Source organism: Capra hircus, chromosome 14, assembly GCF_001704415.2.
Source record: "Capra hircus breed San Clemente chromosome 14, ASM170441v1, whole genome shotgun sequence".
NCBI lineage: Eukaryota > Metazoa > Chordata > Mammalia > Artiodactyla > Bovidae > Capra > Capra hircus.
This window is the reverse complement of record NC_030821.1, coordinates 64766852-64787114: the sequence shown is the minus strand read 5'-3', so window position 1 is coordinate 64787114 and position 20263 is coordinate 64766852.

Below are 20263 nucleotides of genomic sequence, written 5' to 3'. Positions count from 1 at the left end.
GTAGAGTAACTGGGGATTGTTCATAAGCGGGTAAACAGGGTTCTCATCTAGGTTTCATAGATTCTCTTGGTAATATCATAGATTATCTTTGAAGAGTCTACAGAGCTCTTAAAATTCTATGTAAAACTTATAATATATGTGTACTTTTGTCCTGGAGAGAAAGCATATAACTTTCATCAGATTCTCAGAGTGGCCCGTGGTGCCCCATATCTTTGAAACTATTAGGATATGATCCAAAAACAGGTAATAGCAGTTCAGGGATTGAGTCTATAACCTGAAGCCACATGGCCTCTCTGCCAGGCATCAGGGGCTGCAGATTCCTGCTCAACAGGGGCTTAATTACTTACTTTTGTCACCCTCTACTTTCTAGAGCAGTGGCTAGCCCTAGGACATTGTCACTGTAGGATACATCAGCAAATTAACAGACATCTTTGCAGAAGAAAAAAGAAGTATATATGGTGTGTATTTAATGTAATGTCACTTCAATTTAAAAAACATTGAAATGTGAAAAAAGTGTTGCTCTCAAAAGTGAGAAAATAGGATAGCATAAGCTTAATTATTCCTTGTTGAATGGATGAATGAATCCATGATAATCAGCATTAATAATAATAATCATAATTACCATTTATTAAGTATTTATTATGTGCCAGGCAATTCACCACACTCCCTAAATTCGTGATCTCATTATTTGGGATTGCAGCACTGTGCAGCATCATTACCTAAGTTTGTCAAATGAGGAAGTGGAACCTTAGGAGAATAAAGAAATTTTAAAAGATCTTCATTTTAGTGAGAGGCAGAAGAGAATCTGAACTTGGGGTAGTTTGAACATAAGCCTCATTATCTAAAACTTGGGAGGTGACCACAGCTGCTGCTGCTGCTAAGTTGCTTCAGTCATGTCTGACTCTGTGTGACCCCATAGACGGCGGCCCACCAGGCTCCCTGTCCCTGGGATTCTCCAGGCAAGAACACTGGAGTGGGTTGCCATTTCCTTCTCCAATGCGTGAAAGTGAAAAGTGAAAGTGAAGTCACTCAGTTGTATCTGACTCTAAGTGACCTCATGGACTGCAGCCTACCAGGCTCCTCCATCCATGGGATTCTCCAGGCAAGAGTACTGGAGTGGCTTGCCATTGCCTTCTCTGAGGTAACCACTATATTGAAACAAATCTGTAGACAGATCTCCATGTTTCTCCCTGCCTCCAATGAAAAATAGAATTTTTGATATTGGACTTAATGATGCCTTGGTTTCTTTTATGTACTCCCCTCTATCTCTCACTAAGTCAGTCATGACATTGATTAGAACTGGAAACTGTAAAAATGGTTACAAGTCTGATACGTACTAATCAAATAGAAGTGTAGCTAAAGGTGTTTTCTAAGGGGAAGGGTGGTTGCTACCTTGTAAAAAGATCAGAGAAAACCTCTATAAGGAATATTAACTAGCTTTTATCACAAATTGTGAGTGTATTGTGTAAACACATCTATTTATGTCACAATATACAACTGGGCATATTGGCAATAGAAACAGATTGTCCACCCAGATATCTTGGCTCCAGGAAAAAACAAACCCTGGCACACAATGATTGCTAATATTCTTTTTCTGGATGGCTGAGAGCAGAGTGGTATTGTAATTTGAGACAGAAACTGGGACAAGAACTTTTATCACCATAGGCAAGATATTCCAGAAATAGCAAAACACCTTAGGATATAATTTGAGAGTGTGGAAGAAATCCAAGGACAATCACCATCTAAATGGCCATTCACCATTCGCTGGTATTTTCTATAAGAGAGTAGGAGATAGGTTCATAGGTTCATGGCCATTTGAGGTCACTGTGATTTTAGTCATTTTCAACCCAACTAAATAAATATAAGCACCATTAGTATAAGGACTCTGAAATCTTACATCTTGCTTTGCTCTTACAGGAATCTCTAAATCTCAATTATGATGACAATGAACAGTAGAATTCCTTGGTTGATCTGCAATTCTAGTGTAATTCAGGCTTTATTTTCTTGGATTGTTATATTTATTGTGTTCAGACAGACATATTGCTTGAATCCTATGTTCAGCATAGTTTTGGACTGTACATTGCTTCTTCCTAGGGAGCTGGCAAGAGGTTTGGTAAATATTAATTTTTAAATCCTGAAAAGAGATATTTAGTTTAACTGAAACCCTTTTGGAGCACTCTCAAGTTGGAGACATAATTTCTTAGGAACAATAGTGGTAGCCTGTCAAAATCTTTTTTTAAAAAGACGATGATTTTTCTTATTTTACTTCAGAGGTTACCCAAAACTGCTGCTGATATTTTAAGCATATAATAGTTCAGAAAACATCTTTGCCTATCCAAGGTAAAACAGATCCTTTTTAATATTCTGATTTCAGTGTGTCTGTTGTGCTTTTATTACAAATGTAGGAGGGGGTTTTGTTTTTTTCTTTGGAATTGGCTCTTGATAGTTATATATTATAAAATTATGTCTATACTGGGTAGAGTACCTAAATTTTTTGTGTTCATTTACAAATTTTCTTGTGACATCTTTGTTTACTTTTTGCTCTTTTATACTGAGAGAGTATAGTTTGGAAGCAAAAAATACTAGATTTGGAGGAAGAAAACTTGGGTTCTTGGGTAGCCATCAAACATCTAAATCTCCATTTCCCCACCTGTAAAATGGGAATAAGAATGATTCCACTTTCAATTTTATACAGTCTTTCTCAAGATGAAGTAAAACAAGTTTATGCCGTAATTGCTTTGTAAACAAAACTGAAGTATATGTGTCTATGTATTCTTTTCATCTGTCAAGTGGAAATAGTAATAACTTTTCATGGAGTTTGTTATGAGCTTTGAATAACTCATACACGTAAAATACTTAGAATCAAACTGGCACATAATATACATTCAACAAGTATACACAATATTTTTATTATTCTAATAACTAATTGTATTAAGTTTGTAGTCCAGAGCTTCGGTCTTACATATATACAAGACAAAATAAACCATTTGAACAAAGGTAGGGCATCATGAAACCAGAAACAAACCTGGATAAGAACTGGAAACAAAAACAGAGTCACAGAAATTAAAAAAATATTCAACATAGATAAATTTCTAGTGGGTTATATACTGCTTATGTCCTCTCAAAATTCATATGTTGAAATTCTAACTCCCAAGGTGATGGTATAAGAGTGATGGGGCTTTGGGGAGGTGATTAGGTGGTGAGGGTGGAGCCCTTAAGAATGAGATTAGTGCCCTTACAAAAGGGATGCAAGAGGGGTGCCTCGCTGCTTCCACCACATGACGACACAGCGAGAAGGTGCATTCTGTGAATCAAAGAGTGTGCCTTACCGGACCCCAAGTTTGCTGCACCTCTATCTCTGACTTCCCAGCCTCCAGAATTGTAAGAAATAGGTATTTGTTTCGAAGTCATCTAATCTATGGTAGTTTTAAAAACATTTTCATTGGAGTATAATTGATTAACAATGCTGTGTTACTTTCTGCTGTATAGCAAAGGGAATCAGTAATACATATACATATATCCACTCTTTTTTGATTCTTTTCCCACATAGGTTATTACAGAGTATTGGGTAGTTTTTCCTGTACTATATAGTAGGTCCTTATTAGTTATCTGTTTTCTACACAGTAGTGTGTATATGTCAGTCCCAATCTCCCAATTTATCCCTTCCCTACATCCCCCCCTTGGTAAACATAAGATAGTTTTCTAGATCTGTAACTCTATTTCTGTTTTGTAAATCATATTATATTTCTTATATGTGAAATCTAAAAGAATGGTACAAATGAACATATTTAGTCTATGATATTTTGTTATAGTAGCCCAAACAAAGACATAGTGCTTTTTGGGAATCATTTCAGGACCAAAAAACATGTTTGGGCTTAAAATATCTGGTGCCTTTTTTGGGTAACAGGTGATTCCACTTGAAATTCCTCATAAGACATCCAAATCTGTCAAGTTTAATTTTCAAAAGCTTAGAAAGATGACTTTTGAAAATGTAGAATGAACCTGTATCATATATTTTATAAAAACTAATTAATTAATGAGGGATCCAAAAAGTGGTAAAGCTGGTTCAAAAGAAAATTGGAGGGGTGGAGGAAAGACATGCTATGGTAAATTTGTTAACATGTCTACACTGGTTAATATCTTAAGGGACAACACAACTTTAACCCTGGAGTTTTCCATTAGAGAGAAATATGCAAGTTCACATGGCACGTCACAGAATCTAGACTCCAGTCAAGACAAATTAAGGTGTTTTCTCCTTGGTGTTAAAAAATTCTTAGGTAACTCTGTCAAACAGTGCATCCTCCTTTGTTGTTTCCAAATTTTGGATAATTTTTTTTTTAGTAATAGAAACAAGAGGGCTTTAAAGAGGGGTGTGACATGATATTATTTCTGTTTTAAGAGAATCTCTAGGAGCATCTTTGTTTTGGGGTAACAGACATTAGGAAACAAATAGAGGAATCAGGAAGACCTTCAAGGAGGCAAATACCTTAGTCCAAGTGGGAGATTATGTTGACGTGGATTACGAAGTAGTGGTTGTGGCTAAAAGATGTGGCCGTATTTGAAATACATTTTGAAGGTAGAGCCAACAGGATTTCCTGATGGATTGGATGAATAGCATATGGGAGAAAGTGGGGAGTTGGGTTGAATGCTAGGTTTTTGGTTAAGTCTTGGGTATGCAGTGGTGAGGAAAACACATGGAGCTTACAGTCTACTGGGAGATTTATTTTTAAAAAAGCAAATGCTATTTTAATCATAAATTCTAAATTGTGCAGAATATGTAAAGTGTTATGAAAAATATGAAGTGCTGAGGTAAATGACCAAAGGGAAGGAGCCTCCTTTAATAGATGCTGAAGGAAAACCTCACGAGAAGGCAAGGATATAAAAGATGAAAAGGAACTGGTAACATGGAGTTAAGGAAGAACATTCCAGAATGAGGACATAGCTACATAAGGGATCTCAGAGCAAAGGACTTGACTTTTGGGAACTAAAAGAAGACTTGTATGGCTGGAATACATTGAAAGAGGACTGGATGAGGTCAGAAAATGAGGCATTAGCAAGCATTGCTTGAAAAGTAAAAATTTAGTTTTATTCTTGGTACAACAGGAAGGAGTAGTCTGGGTGAGAATGATGGCTGCCCAGACTAGGATGGTGGTGATGGAAGTGAGATAATAGATGTAGGAAATAGTTTGGAGTAGAGCCCTCAGTTTGGATCATATTATTCCTGGGAGATCCCAAAGTGGGGGCCTAAAGCCTCGTTGAGTCCTGGCTCTCTAACTAATTATGGCTATCACTTGTGAATAAAGACTTACCTGTCTCTGGTTTTCAGGTTTTTACCCTATGAGTCTAATATTGCAACTTACTAGGCTCTTATCTAAGAGCGACAAAGGGGGATTAATTCGTTCAGGGATTCCAAGAAAATGTTTGAAAACATAATTTGAGAAGTTCAGAGACTTCATCAGAAGCTCAGAAATAATTGGGTTCAGGTACTCAATGATGCCAGGTCAGAATCACTGACTTTCTGTTTCTCTCTGGGTGCCAGCTCTATATTTTCTCAGGGAAGCTCCTGAATTGTATACCTTAAAACTTCTGTCAGCAGGCAGTGACTGCTCAGTGGTTCCAAGCTCAAAATCATAGGAAAAAATCTCTGATAAGTTCAAGCTTGAGCTAGATGCTTATGGTGGGATAGATCAGTTGTGGGTAGAGGTCATGTAGGAATATGGTAGTTCCATGAAAGAGCTGGAAAAAAGAGGGAGGGCGGATTTAAACCTACAGTGGTTGTCAAGGGCACATATTGTTACAATTCTCATTCTTAATCTGAGGGTATTCAGAAAATAATTACTGAGCAACTACTATGTAGTTGCTTAGTCATGGACTAAGTGCTTTAGATAGAAGATGTCTGCTGAAGTCTCTTCCAAAAATAATGTTCTGCAATTCTGTGAGATTTTACCCCCCCCCCAAATAAGAAGATAACACATCCAGTTGCTTTATTACCTGTGAATTTCAAATAATTAGGTTTACTATTCTTTCTCTAGTATTGAAAATACATGGTTTAAATTTAAACATTATGGACAAAACAAACCTTTACTTTTCTAACTTATCAAACCTTGTGCTTTTTGGAGGGATCTATTTCCTACTGTTATGGGTTCCTGTGTTTTGGGTTCACTCAAAACTAACATGAACATTGTATGAAAGTGTTCAGTCTTGAACATTTGAGAGCACACATGAACACAACACACACACACACACACACTGCCTTGGCTTTCAACTTTTACCTTTGTAAAAGTTGGGAAAGAAGAAAGCTCTTCTTTCCCAATTTCCACAGGTTTGCTTCCTTACTTCCTCCAGGGTTTTGCTTAAATGCACTGTGGTAGTTAGAATAATGCCCTCAAAGATGCTCAGATCTTATCCCTAGAAGCTGGGGATATGTTAGGTGATGTGGCAAAGGGTAATTGAATTACAGATAGAAGCAAGGTTGCAATCAGCTGATTTAAGTAGAGCGGGAGTAGCCTGGATCGCCCAGGTGTATTCATTGTAACCCCAACTCTTAAAAGGGGGAAGAGGTGGCAGAAAACACTGAGTCAGAATGAGATAGAAGTGCAGGGTAGCGTTGCTGGTCTTGAAGACGATGAAAGGAGGCTATGAGTTAAGAATGTGGCTGGCATCTAGAAGCTGGGAAAGGCAAAGAAATGGAGCCTCCAGAACTGTAAGTTGACGCATTTGGCTGTACTTTCACTGTTTAAGTCTCTAGCTTTGTGGTAGGGCAGGGTCCCAGCTGGATTGGGGCCTCTGGTCAGGTACCTCAGGTTCTCAGGTTCACTCTTCTTTGGTGAATTAAAACAGAGCAGGGTTTAAAGCTGAAGAAGTTTTGAAAAGCAGGGTCACTCAAAAGGTCAGTTATGTAGATTACCCAGGGCTTTCTGAAAAGGGGAACTTCATGAGTAGGGTGGCCTGGCTTTTTAGCTAGTTGTGTAGCTGGCACTGTGTTTCTTGGAGATGGATGTCTTTGAAGTGGATATTTTGGCAATGAAAAGCTCAATGTCAGGCCCTTACAATAAACAGTCAACTGTCAGGTGCTTTACAACAGCATTTTTGGCACCCTTAGCACCAGGGACTGGTTTCATGGAAGACCATTTTTTTCACAGACAGAAGATGGGGGCGTGGAGGAGTGGGAGCGGGGTGTGGAAGGTTGGTGGGAGGGTGGTACAGGGAATAATGATGTAGCTTTGCTTGCTCACCTCCAGCTGTGCAGCCCAGTTCCTAACAGGTCAAGGACCAGTACTGGTCCAAGGCTTTGGGGTTGGGGACCCCTGCTTTATAAGACACTTTGCTATCAATCAATGTGTAAGGTTGAGGGGGTCATTGATACGAAAGTGAATACTAGTCTGTCAATTACATGGAGACTAAGTATGAAGCCGCTTGAGATCCTTGGAAGTGGCTGCATGGGGGTTCAGAGAAGGCGTCATGTGAAGTCTGAGATAAGGGTATTTATGCAAAAGAAACTGCACTTTATGTTTAGAGTTTCATACTTGTCATTACTTTCTTACACTTTCTCTCCCTTCTCGAAGAACTATAAACTTCAGGAGGTCATGGACTATATATGTGTTGAAACAGTCTGAGAAAATCTTGCAGTGAATTCAAGGTTAACTCAATATGCTAATTCTTAAACTTCCAGTGCCCTTCAGAATGTGTAAAATATTTTCACATCTCATTTAAACATCATTAAGACTCTAATCAGAATGTGGATCAAGTTTTTTTTTTTTAATCTTAATTCTATAAATACTGAAACCATAAAGGCTGTATGATAAGATTGGTATAATTATTGGCATCCTTGTTCAGGATTTATGCCGTGCGTTCGCATCTTCCGTTATCCTCTCCACAATTTTGGGTGAGTATGTAGGGCAGTCTTCTTGCCTGGAGTTTGCTAATGAATAAATTAAGTCTGAGGGAGTTTTAAGTGACTGGCTGTGAAGAAGTAAAACTAGTATTCAAACTCAGGTCGTCCTAGGTCACCTCCAGTCAGTGAGTTTGTTCTCAGTCTGTCAGTTATGAAGAGCTCTGGTACAGTCCCGAGTTATTAGAGACAAAATAGAAAAGAGTTCAGGTTTTGGGGTAGAATCCAGTAGTCTTTGGTTCTTCCAATTTCTGTAAATCTCTGGCTCAGTCACTCAACTGCTTTAAGCCTAAGTTTCCTGGTATGCAAAACAAGAATAACATAGGGTTGTTGTAAGATTGTATAAAACAGTTGTGCAAGGCTTCATGCCCCAGATTATATAAAATAATTACAGTGCTTCCTTCCCCAGTAGATGTTCAATGAAGAATTCTTATGATGATGATTAAATTCTAGTATGCCATTGGATTTACAAGTATAGCATTCAGGAAAGAAAGCTGGATTTGGGTGCCATGGATATATTAAGGTCTAATATTTCTACTGAAGGAAGTTTAAATGAACATCCTGTTTGGTTAAAACCACAAGCATTGAAACCTATGGCCTTTATATTGTCTTCTGGCTCCTTTGTTTCAATTGATCATTTTGATGGTCAAGAGCTAACGCTGCCACCTGATATTATCCTTAAGACAGTAAGTAGTAAGAAAAAAGAAAACCTGACATCAATAAGAAAAGGGAAAATATTTTGTGTATGGGGTTGTCTGAAGCAAGCTAAAAGCAGAAGACAGACCTCTGGCATGAAAAGTCCACTGTGTCCACCTCTGTTTTCTTCTTTTTTTCTTGGGTCTGCTGAGTTATTCTCTCCCTCTGAAGACAATATTTCTCCTCTCCATTCCATGTGCTAGTTCCTAATTCAGCATCTTACTGTTCCAGGCCACCTGTGGAAACCCAACTGTCTTGGTTGAGATTCTAAATTGCTGGGAGACAAATACTCATTGTCCTGGTCTGTGTCGTGTCTGCCCCTCAGTGAGTTCACTATGCTACGGTCAGGAGAGAAGAACTCTGAAATAAATGTGACTGCTGGAGGCCATTCATGTGAATGGGATGGTCGCAGAGGATGGGCAGACAGCCCAAAATTGTGCACAAAATTCTTCCACACTGTGTTTTGATTCTTCAGATTCTAATCTGACCTCTAGCAATGAAATATATTATTGTGAGATTCTTAGTTATCAAGAGCACTGATTTTTTTTTTCCTATTCATTTCTATTTCTGGATCTTGAGTGCATGGCATATGGCAATAGCTGTCATTTATTAAATGTTCTCAGGCCAGTGCTAAGCATTCAGTGCATGATTTTCTTTATTCCTTATATAGCAGAATAAAGGGTGGGTGTTGTTTTCTACATGAGACACTAAAGCAGAGAAGTGTTAGATACCTTAACTAGAGTCCATAGGTGGTAAGTGACAGGTCTGCTGTCCAAACCCAGTCCCAGCTGGGCTCGCAAAAGCCACATTGTCCCTTACCCTTTGCTTTTAAGAGTGCTTCCATACATTCTGGTCAATGGGTTGCTGTTGCCCTAACATTTCAGTCAGCTCTTAAGAACTGCCCAAATTATGGTTTTTGAAGAGAAATTAGTTTACTGAAAGATTATTTGAAAGGAATTAAACACTGATTAGGGTTTCCCTGGTGGCTCAGACAGTAAAGAATCTGCCTGCAATGCAGGAGACCCAGGTTTGTTCCCTGGGTTGGGAAGATCCCCTGGAGATGGAAATGACAACCCACTCCAGTATTCTTGTCTGGAGAATCCCCGTGGACAGAGAAGCCTGGTGGGTCACAAAGAGTTGGACATGACTGAGTGACTAACACACACACACACACACACACACACACACACACACACACACAATCACTGACTGCCTTTTGAATAACTTCTGTGGTGTCAAGAGGACATTTGAAATGATGGAGTGGTGCAATATAGATAAGAAAATGTTGAAGGGTAGAATATACTCATGTACACATGAATTTTTTTCCTGCTATAATTCTTTAATATATATTTATTTATTTTAATTGGAGGCTAATTACAGTATTGGTTTTGCCATACATCAACATGAATCCGCCATGGGTGTACACGTGTTCCCCATCCTGAACCTCCCACCCACCTCCCTCCCCATACCATCCCTCTGGGTCATCGCAGTGCACCTAAACATACAGACACCCACAGGCTTGTATATTTAGGGCAAACCTCTGAGGTGTTTGTTTCCTTTTGTTCTGTCTGGATTGATTAGAGGGAGCAGGCTTGGGGTTTTGTCACTTGGTGGGTGTGACTCTCACACCTGGTGTTGGAAAGCTTAGCAGACTTTTCCCTCTCTGAGGCAAGATTACACCATGTGAAATCCACCTGCAGATCTGTATTTCCTTGGTTTCTGGTTACAGCTGTCAGGAGAAGACTCTGTACTGGGCTGCAGCTTCTACTCCAATAGCCTAGGTGCAGACAAGGCAGGCAACCTTGTTTTATTACGGTGTGAACTACAGTCAGCTCATCCATGAACTTAACAAGCCAACAGGAGTGTAATCAGAAAACTGGGATCTTATTAAGACATCACTTTTGCCCAGAGAATATGGGTTTTTCCCTTTTCTTTTTTGGTGAGATTGGATGAACTTTGTATGCTTAACCATCCCACCTAGATCTGTCTTCTCAATTTATTACTTTGCTCCTTTCTTTTCCTCCCAAGTCAGACTTAGTGCTCTCTTTGATCTTTCAGATCTTGTCCATTAATGGAAAAGCTATTTTTTCCAAATCACAGCTGAGTATGAGATAGATACTGTAGCTTTCCCTCAGTCATGGTCTATATTTAAGGGGACATATGATTTCCCAAGGCAGGCACTAGTTTCGCTACATTCTGAGCCAACTTGGATTAGCATAGATTTCCATGTATTGATCAGTGTCTAGCTGTGACATATGGCCTATAGAGGGAGACAGAGGCTGTGTCAATGATTCAGGGCAGTGGAAAGAGTCCCGAAAGTGTTTTGGTCACTATTTTTTGGTCAAGACACTTAACTTTTCATGGTCAATATATCTGACAGATACATTTCATGGTCAATACATCCACAGAGGCCAGTCATTCCTGATCACACAACCATGCAAGCATATCATTATTCATGATGTGATGGAAAAATTGTTTCTCAGGACCTTTTGACCTTTCATTCTGTGAGTAGACACAACCAAAGAAAGCTGAGTAGCAAAATAATTCTTAGATCACAACTAGTTTTTTTCCTCTAGAAGGACCAATCCTCCATGGAATATAAAATTGCAGTTATTCTGACAATAGAGTTACACTTGTTCTACAGTGTTTTGTGGATGTTCACCTCCCTGGTCTATGACTTTGTATCAAAATTTCACCCTCTATTTCTGCTTTGCAAATAGGTTCCTCTGTACCACTTTTTTTCTAGATTCCACCTATATGTGTTAATATACAGTATTTGTATAGCATAGGAAGCTCTATTCAATGCTCTGTGGTGACTTAAAGGGGGAGGAAATCCAAGACAGGGAATATATGTATATATGTATATACAAATATACGTATATACGCTGATATATGTATACTAGACTTCCCTCGTGGTTCAGATAGTAAAGAATCCACCTGCAATTCGGGAGACCCAGGTTCGATCCCTGGATCAGGAAGATCCTCTGGAAAAGGGAATGGCAACCCACTCCAGTATCCTGGCCTGGAGAATCCCATGGACAGAGGAGCCTGGCAGTTTACAGTCCATGGGGTTTCAAAGAATCGGACATGACTGAATGACTAACACATGGCTGATTCAGTTTGCTGTACAGCAGGAAACTAACATAGCATTGTAAAACAACTATAAAGAATTAAAAAAAAACACATACATACCTTAAAATATATTTCACCCTCATGTCTGAGGATGATATCTCTAAGGACTCAGGATCTCTTGGAGATGGGGAAACCTGAAAGAAAATACGTATAATGTAAAACGTTTCTGATAATCTGTAGCCAGATCTCTGAGTTCTAGTCTTTAATTAAATAAAACCAGCAACTCTTAAGGGTTTATGCATAGAATTTTTAAAGAAGAAAGCTTTCCTTGGTGTGAGAGTGATATGTTCTTTTATCTGAACCAATACAGTGGTTTGACTCTTCTCTCCCCAAACTTGAATGGGATAGAGAGTAAACTTGGGACTCTTTAGATGCCCTTCCTATGTTAGGACACATCAGGTGGAGTTCTTTGGGGAAGGGATGCCCTTTCATCCAACAGAATGAGGATCTGAGAAATAGTGATGAATTGGTTTCCCATTAGGCTTTTGGTGCCCTAAGCATGAGTGGAGATCCTGAGAGAACTGATACTACTGCAGAGGAGATGCTAAATGCACCTCTCTATGATTAGGAACCATTGAACTGTTCAGTTCAGTCCCTCAGTTGTGTCCGACTCTTTGCGACCCCATGGACTGCAGCATGCCAGGCCTCACTGTCCATCGCCAACTCCTGGAGTCTACCCAAACTCCTGTCCATTGAGTCAGTGATGCCATCCAACCATCTCATCCTCTGTTGTCCCCTTCTCCTCCTGCCTTCAATCTTTCCCAGCATCAGGGTCTTTTCAAGTGAGTCAGCTCTTCGCATGAGGTGGCCAAAATATTGGAGTTTCAGCTTCAACATCAGTCCTTTCAATGAACACTCAGGCGGGACTGGATCTCCCTTTTTAGGAATGGACTGGTTGGATATCACCCTTGGCCAGTCGCATAGTGGCGACCATGGTTCAAGATGTCTTCTCCCAACCACCCACAGGTTTTCCAAAAGCCATTCCAATTCTTTTGTGTGCTCAGGTGTTTTTTTTTTTATTTATATCTCCAAATCTCACAACCGATACCTATATCATGACCACCACTGGAAAAACCATAACCTTGACTAGACAGACTTTTGCTGACAAAGTAATGTCTCTCCTTTTGAATATACTGTCTAGGTTGGTTATAACTTTTCTTCCAAGGAGTAAGCGTCTTTTAATTTCATGGCTGCAGTCACCATCTGCAGTGATTTTGGAGCCAATAAATAAATAAATTCTGACACTGTTTCCACTGTTTCCCCATCTATTTGCCATGAAGTGATGGGACCGGATGCCATGATCTTTATTTTCTGAATGTTGAGCTTTAGGCCAGCGTTTTCACTCTCTCTTTCACTTTTAGCAAGAGGCTCTTTAGTTCCTCTTCACTTTCTGACATAAAGGTGGTGTCATCTGCATATCTGAGGTTATTGATATTTCTCCCAGCAATCTTGATTCCAGCTTGTGCTTCTTCCAGCCTAGTGTTTCTCATGATGTACTCTGCATAGAAGTTAAATAAGCAGGGTGACAATATACAGCCTTGACGTACTCCTTTTCCTATTTGGAACCAGTCTGTTGTTCCATGTCCAGTTCTAACTGTTGCCTCCTGACCTGCATACAGATTTCTCAAGAGGCATTGAACTATAGAAATAGGATATCAGGAATGTACAGGCATTGCTGAGGGACTTGTAATTAAGCATTTCTAATATCTCAAGACTTCAGACTTAGATGTGGTTGCCTGGATAGAGGGGAGGGCACCTGAGTTTGGAGAAGATAACCCGGACAAGCAGGAGACAACTGCTCACACCAGCAGAGCCTCACCTACTGGAATTTTATACCTGTGGTGTGTAGGTAAAAGAAAGAGATTTTTGTGTTTGCCAATGTTTAGAGTATAAGTAGTCCCAATATTTATTCTGTGGCTGGTTTCAAGCTGTCAATGAGACATTGCTGATGGCAGAGTTGGAAAGAAATATACACACTCAACTCTTATGAGCTGGTGCCATAGGCTTCAGCACAGCCCTGTCCCTTGCCCTTCTGTACTATCTGCCATGCTTATGTGCCTAGTGCACGGTATCTTGAACCTGGAGGTGTGTTAGTCACTCAGTCATGTTCGACTCTTTTGTGACCCCATGGACTGTAGTCTACCAGGCTCCTCTGTCCTTGAGATTCTCCAGGAAGCAGACTCTTCATTGCAAGCAGACTCTTTACCATCTCAGCCACCATTATTCACTTTTATTTCTGAACAAAGGATTCTTGACTTGAATCTTGTCTCCTTTACTATTTTTGTGAAATAGATTGGAAGACACCTCCAATACCCTTTCCTGGGACAAACAGTAGTGAGGTAGAGGCCAACAACAATATTTCTTCCTAATGAGGGATCATTTGCTTCTTAGGCCCAATCTGGAAGATATTATTTCCATCTAAATACCAGAGTCTATAAATTTCTCAGAGACACAGACATGGCTTACTAGATATTGAAGCAGGAGAGACAGAGTTTAGTTTTAGCAGTGAATTAATAAAGCAACCAATTCTGAAATTATTCATGACAGGTGCTAGCATTTTTTTTTGTAGAGCATATTGGCAGAAATCAGAACCTCATAAAAGTATATTTGAGAACCACTGTATAAAGTGTGAACTTTGAGCAGTTGCAGTCTGAGAGACTGATGGTTCTCTAAATGTAGTCATTGAATGCTCTGATATAAAAGTATAGACTAGAAAAATGAAAACAAAGGAATACTAATAGGATGAAGTCATAGATGATTCTGCTAGGGTCTAGGAGATTGGGCTTCTAAAGCATTAGTTCTTTCTTTGGTCTTGTTTAGTCATACCCACAACTCTCTGCCTGGACTTTCCCTCTGGCTGGAGGAACACCTTCAACCAGCTTGCAAGGCAGGTGAGAAATTCCTTGGAGTTAGTATAGACTGAAACCACCATGAATGGAAGTTGGAACATAAACATCCCAGTTCTTTAGCCTTTTAAATGCTGCAGCTTCGAGGTATGTTCTGTGCTAGTGGTTCTCAAAGCATGTTGAAGGGCTTTATGGAGGAACTCCCAAATCCTTTTAGGAGGCCTGTGAGATCAACCTATGTTTGAACTAATACCAAGATATTTGCCTCTTTCACTCTGATTTTCTCATGGGGGCACAATGAAATGTTCTATAGGTGATAATATCAGTCCTAGGACAGCTAAGGGAAGGTTTGCTTGTGAATTCCTGTTTAAAAAAATAGTTTTGCATATGGACACCAAGGCGGGAATGAGTGGGATGAATTGGGAGGTTGGGATTGACATATATACACTACTAATGTATAAAATAGATAACTAATGGGAACCTACTGTGTAACACAAGGAACTCTACTTAATGCTCTGTGGTACCCTAAAGGGAAAGGAAATCCCCAAAAGAAGGGCTATGTGTACACATAAAGCTGATTCACTCTGCTGTACAGCAGAAACATAAGGCAACTATACTCCAATTAAAAAATAAATAAAAATAGTTTTAACATCTAATGGGGTAAACTCTGGGAGTTGGTGATGGACAGGGAGGCCTGGCGTGCTGTGGTTCATGGAGTCGCAAAGAGTTGGATAAGACTGAGCGACTGAACTGAATGGTAAACATCAGTGGATATAATTCAACAAACACTCTTTGAGGATCTCAATAATTTAGAGTATAAGGGAGGTGGAGTGTGAGAGCAAGTGTTTGAGAACCAAGACTCTAACCCAGACCCACAGAGAGATTCAGCCTCACTTGTCCAAAGCAGTGATCTACTCATGGACATGTTTAATGTTGGTTCCTTCCAATCTCTGCCTCAGTCTCCTTACGATTCTGGTCTCAGGGTCCAATATGAGGGAATCCAAATTAAGGCACCTGAGATTTTTGGATGGTGCCTGGGAATCTGCCTCTTAATAAGTGACTTTAGTGATCTGATGGCTCACGGACCTCCCGAGCTAAGATCTTGACAAATACCTCACAGAAAGTGGGAGTAGGCTGTGGAGGATATTGAAAGTTTGCACTTGAACCACCATAATGGCCTGTACATGTCTGTGCACTAACTTTCACACTTACACACAATCCCTTTAAGTGTGTAACTCTTAGTGCCTCTAAGTTTAGATTCTGTCTCATCTCCCAGCTCTCCAGGGTTTTCTTAGTTTCCATATCAATCTGTTTGTCTTTCTTGTAAACTCTTAATGAATAGTGCAGTCAAGTACCTAAATACTATGTGTTTGATATAGTTCTAGGTCTATAGTGAGGGTTGAGTTAATTTGAAGTATGTTGTTTTCATTGCTGGCATTATGAAATTCTTAGTTAAAAGACACATTATCATAAAAGAGAAAGTGTTTTAATCGGGTAACGAGCATCCATACTAGCAGACAGCAGTGTATGTTAAGGAGGTTAACAGCATTTATACTAGTTAATGTCTGCATTGAAATGTTTGTTTCTTTATGTCAAGATTTAACATTCCTTGCATGAGTAGCAGTCTAGTGCAGTGGGACTGCATTTTAGTCTCTAAATAGCTGTGTGACTAATTCACTGGGCTCTTATGGAAATTGCAAAAGAAAACAATTGTAAAACATAGCCCAATGAATCTCACAAAGTAAACATTCCATAAATATTAGCTGTTATAACTATCACTACCCAACCATGATTTTAATCCTCAAGTGCAAGTACTTATAGTATTTTTAGTGAGTTGCAGAAAAGGCATCCATGTTTGAAACCAACATAAAAGAGCACATAGGTGCTGAAAGACAAGACACAGGCTTGGGAGCTCAAACGTTCAGGGAAAAGGGAATCAGAAAACCTCATTGTGATGAGAAATTCTACCCTGGCTGTGTGACTTGAAGCATTTGTCTTCGAAAACTAATTTCTGTCCTCGGATGGACCTAGAGTCTGTCATACAGAGAGAAGTTTAAGTCAGAAGAGAAAAACAAATATCATATATTAATACATATATGTGGAATCTAGAAAAAATGGTACAGATGAAACTATTTGCAGGGCAGAAATAGAGATGGAAATGCACAGAGTGGACATGTGGACACAGTGGGAAGGGGAGGGTGGGGTGAATGAAGAGATTAGGTTTGACATAAATACTCTACCGTGTGTAAAATAGATAGCTCACAGGACCTGCTGTATAGCGCAGAGAGCCCAGCTCAGTGCTCTGTGATGACCTAGATGGGCAGGATGCTGGGGATATGCGGGTGAGAGGGATGTCCGAGAGGGAGTTCGTATATGTGTACTTACAACTGATTCACTGTTGTATAGCAACTTAACAAAACATTGTAAAGCAACTGTATCCCAATTAAAAAACAAAAGACGATAACAGCTCATACTTCACACAGCAGATTAAACGTACAATGTGTAAGATTGCCAAAGCTTGGGCTGCTTCCGAAGTCAGAATTGGGATGCTATATATCAGCTCAGCCAGGACACTCTGGAAGGGCTCTAAGGGCTTTTTGCCTCCCATGATGTGGTGATGATTTGGGTTAGAGAACATCTTTTTCTTTCAAAGGTATTTCATCACATAATGCTTAAATATTTTCCTGGGAAGAATTGTAGTCACTATTCCCATTCCTAGTTGGTAAAATTGAGATACCAATCATTCCTTTGGAACTTCCAAGAGGGCATCTTTATAGAAGAACATTTCTCTTCATTCTTTTCTTACAAAATCCCTAAAATGAATTCTATCATACATAGGTATGTCTATGTATATATATGACATACTGATACATGTATTATGATTTTGTTTGCCCATCTTATAGTAAACAGCTCTTTAAAAAAAAAAAAAAAAAGAGATGTTTACTATAAGATGGACTTCCCTGGTGGCTCAGAGGTTAAAGCGTCTGCCTGGAATGCAGGAGACCAGGGTTTGATCCCTGGGTCAGGAAGATCCCCTGGAGAAGGAAATGGCAACCCACTCCAGTACTTTTGCCTGGAGAATCCCATGGAGGGAGGAGCCTGGTAGGCTACAGTCCATGGGGTCGCAAAGAGTTGGACACAACTGAGTGACTTCACTTGCTTTTTTTTAAATGAATTTTTTTGGAGTATAATTGCTTTACAATGTTTGTTAGTTTCTACTGTACAGCAAAGTGAATCAGCTGTACATGTACGTACATCTCCTCTTTTTTTGGAATTCCTTTTTGAGTATATATGTGATAATTTATCATTCAGCACACCCGATGATTACTGTTACTGACTATTACTTTTCCAGTGCTTCATTTCATTGTTTACAAGATACCATTGATGTTTTAAAATGATGCCTTTAAAAAAAATTGAAGTATAGGTGGTCCTAAGATGGTGGAGGAATAGGATGGGGAAACTACTTTCTCCCCTACAAATTCATCAAAAGAACATTTAAACTCTGAGTAAATTCCACAAAACAACTTCTGAATGCTGGCAGAGGATATCAGGCACCCAGAAAAGCAGCCCATTGTCTTCGAAAGGAGGTAGGAAAAAATATAAAAGTCAAAAAGACAAAAGAGGTAGGGATGGAGCTCCATCCCAGGAAGCGAGTCTTAAAAAGAGAGAAGTTTCCAAATACCAGAAAACACTCTCATTGCCGAGTCTGTGGCGAGCTTTGGAAGCTCAGAGGGCAACATAACAGGGAGGAAAAATAAATAAATAATTAAACCCCACAGATTTCGTGCCCAACGGTAACTCCCCCAGCGGAGAAGCAGCACAGACACCTGCATCCGTCACTAGCAAGCGGGGGCTGGGCAGGGAGGTGCGGGCTGCAGTACTTAGAGTAAGGACCGGGCCTGAATGCCCAGAGGGCAATCAGAGAGAACTAACTTGAGATAGCAAACTAAACTGCGGGATAGCTACCACGTGAAAAGGCCTAACCTAAGACACGGCCAGGCCTGCGCACAGAACAAAGGGCTGAACAGAACTAGCCGGCTGCAGACCATCCCCCTCTGGTGACAGGCAGCCAGAGCCAGAAGAGGGCAATCACAGCCCCAGAGAGACATTATCTACCAAACTGCAAGAAGGCTTCTTTGCTAACTAAGACTTCTTGGAGTTCTGGACAGTCAACATCTGCCTGAGAAGGTGTGCCAGTTGTACACCCAGAAAACCTGGCAGCAGGGATGGGGGAGGCGATAAGTCGCAGCTACCGTGCTCGCCAAACACCTCATCATCTGAGCTGCTCGGACCTGGGAAGGGCACAAAATGCAGGCCAATGGAGTCTGCGCCTCTGAGGACTACCCGAGCGCCTGAACCTGAGTGGCTTAGACCTGGGAGGTGCATGCGGTTCCTGGTGGAGCAACCTAGAGCCTGAGCTGTGTGGGCAGGGAGGGCACAGGTGCTGTGAGCAGGGGCAGGCCTAGTGTGGCTGAGATATTGCAAGCACACACCAGTGTTATTTGTTTGCAGCGTCCCTCCCCCCCACAGCGTGACTGAACAGTGAGCCTAAAAAAGTGTCCACCACTGCTCCCTTGCATCAGGGTGGAAATCAGACACTGAAGAGACCAGCAAACAGAAGAAGCTAAAACAGAGGGAACCGCCTTGGAAGTGACAGGTGCAATAGATTAAAACCCTGTAGTTAGTACCGACTACATAGGAGGGGCCCTATAGATCTTGAGAAATATAAGTTGGACCAAGGAACTATCCAAAAATGAACTGACCCGACACTGTCCACACCACCACCAGAGAAAGTCCTAGATATATTTTTACTATTTTTATGATCACTTTTTTCATTTTTTTAACTTTAAAAAAATTTGAAGTCCTCTATTACTCCTTTAATTTTTCATTTTTATAACCTACTATTACTTTTCAAAAAAAAAAGATCCTATTTTTTAAAAGCAAACTTCATATATATATATTTAAATAATTTTTGTGACTTTGTTCTTGTTTTCTTCTTCTTTTCTTTAATTTTGTATTTTTGAAAATCCAACCTTACTTTACATTTTTAATCTTTACTTTTTGGTATTTTTTATAAATTTTGTACCTTTAAGAACCCAATCTTCAGTATTCATTTTCACTTGGGAGTGAGATTACTGGCTTGACTGCTTTCTCCCCCTTTGGGCCCTCCTTTTTCTCCACCAGGTCGCCTCTGTCTCATCTCTCCCCCTTCTCTTCTCTACCAAACTCTGTGAATCTCTGTGTGTTCCAGATGGTGGAGACCACTTAGGGAACTGATTACTGGCTGGATCTGTCTCTCTCCTTTTCATTCCCCCCTTTTATACTCCTGGCCACCTTTGTCTCCTTCCTCCCTCTTCTCTTCTCTGTATAACTCCGTGAACATCTCTGAGTGGTCCAGACTGTGGAGCGCACATAAGGAAGTGATTACTGGCTAGCTTGCTCTCTCCTTTCTTGATTCCACCTCATCTCATTCGGATCACCTCTAACTCCCTCCTCCCTCTTCTCTTCTCCATGTAACTCTGTGAACCTATCTGGGTCTCCCTCACTGTGGAGAAACTTTTCATCTTTAACCTAGATGTTTTATCAATGGTGCTATATAGAAGGAGAAGTCTTGAGACTACTGTAAAAATAAGACTGAAAACCAGAAGCAGGAGGCTTAAGTCCAAATCCTGAGAACACCAGAGAACTCCTGACTCCA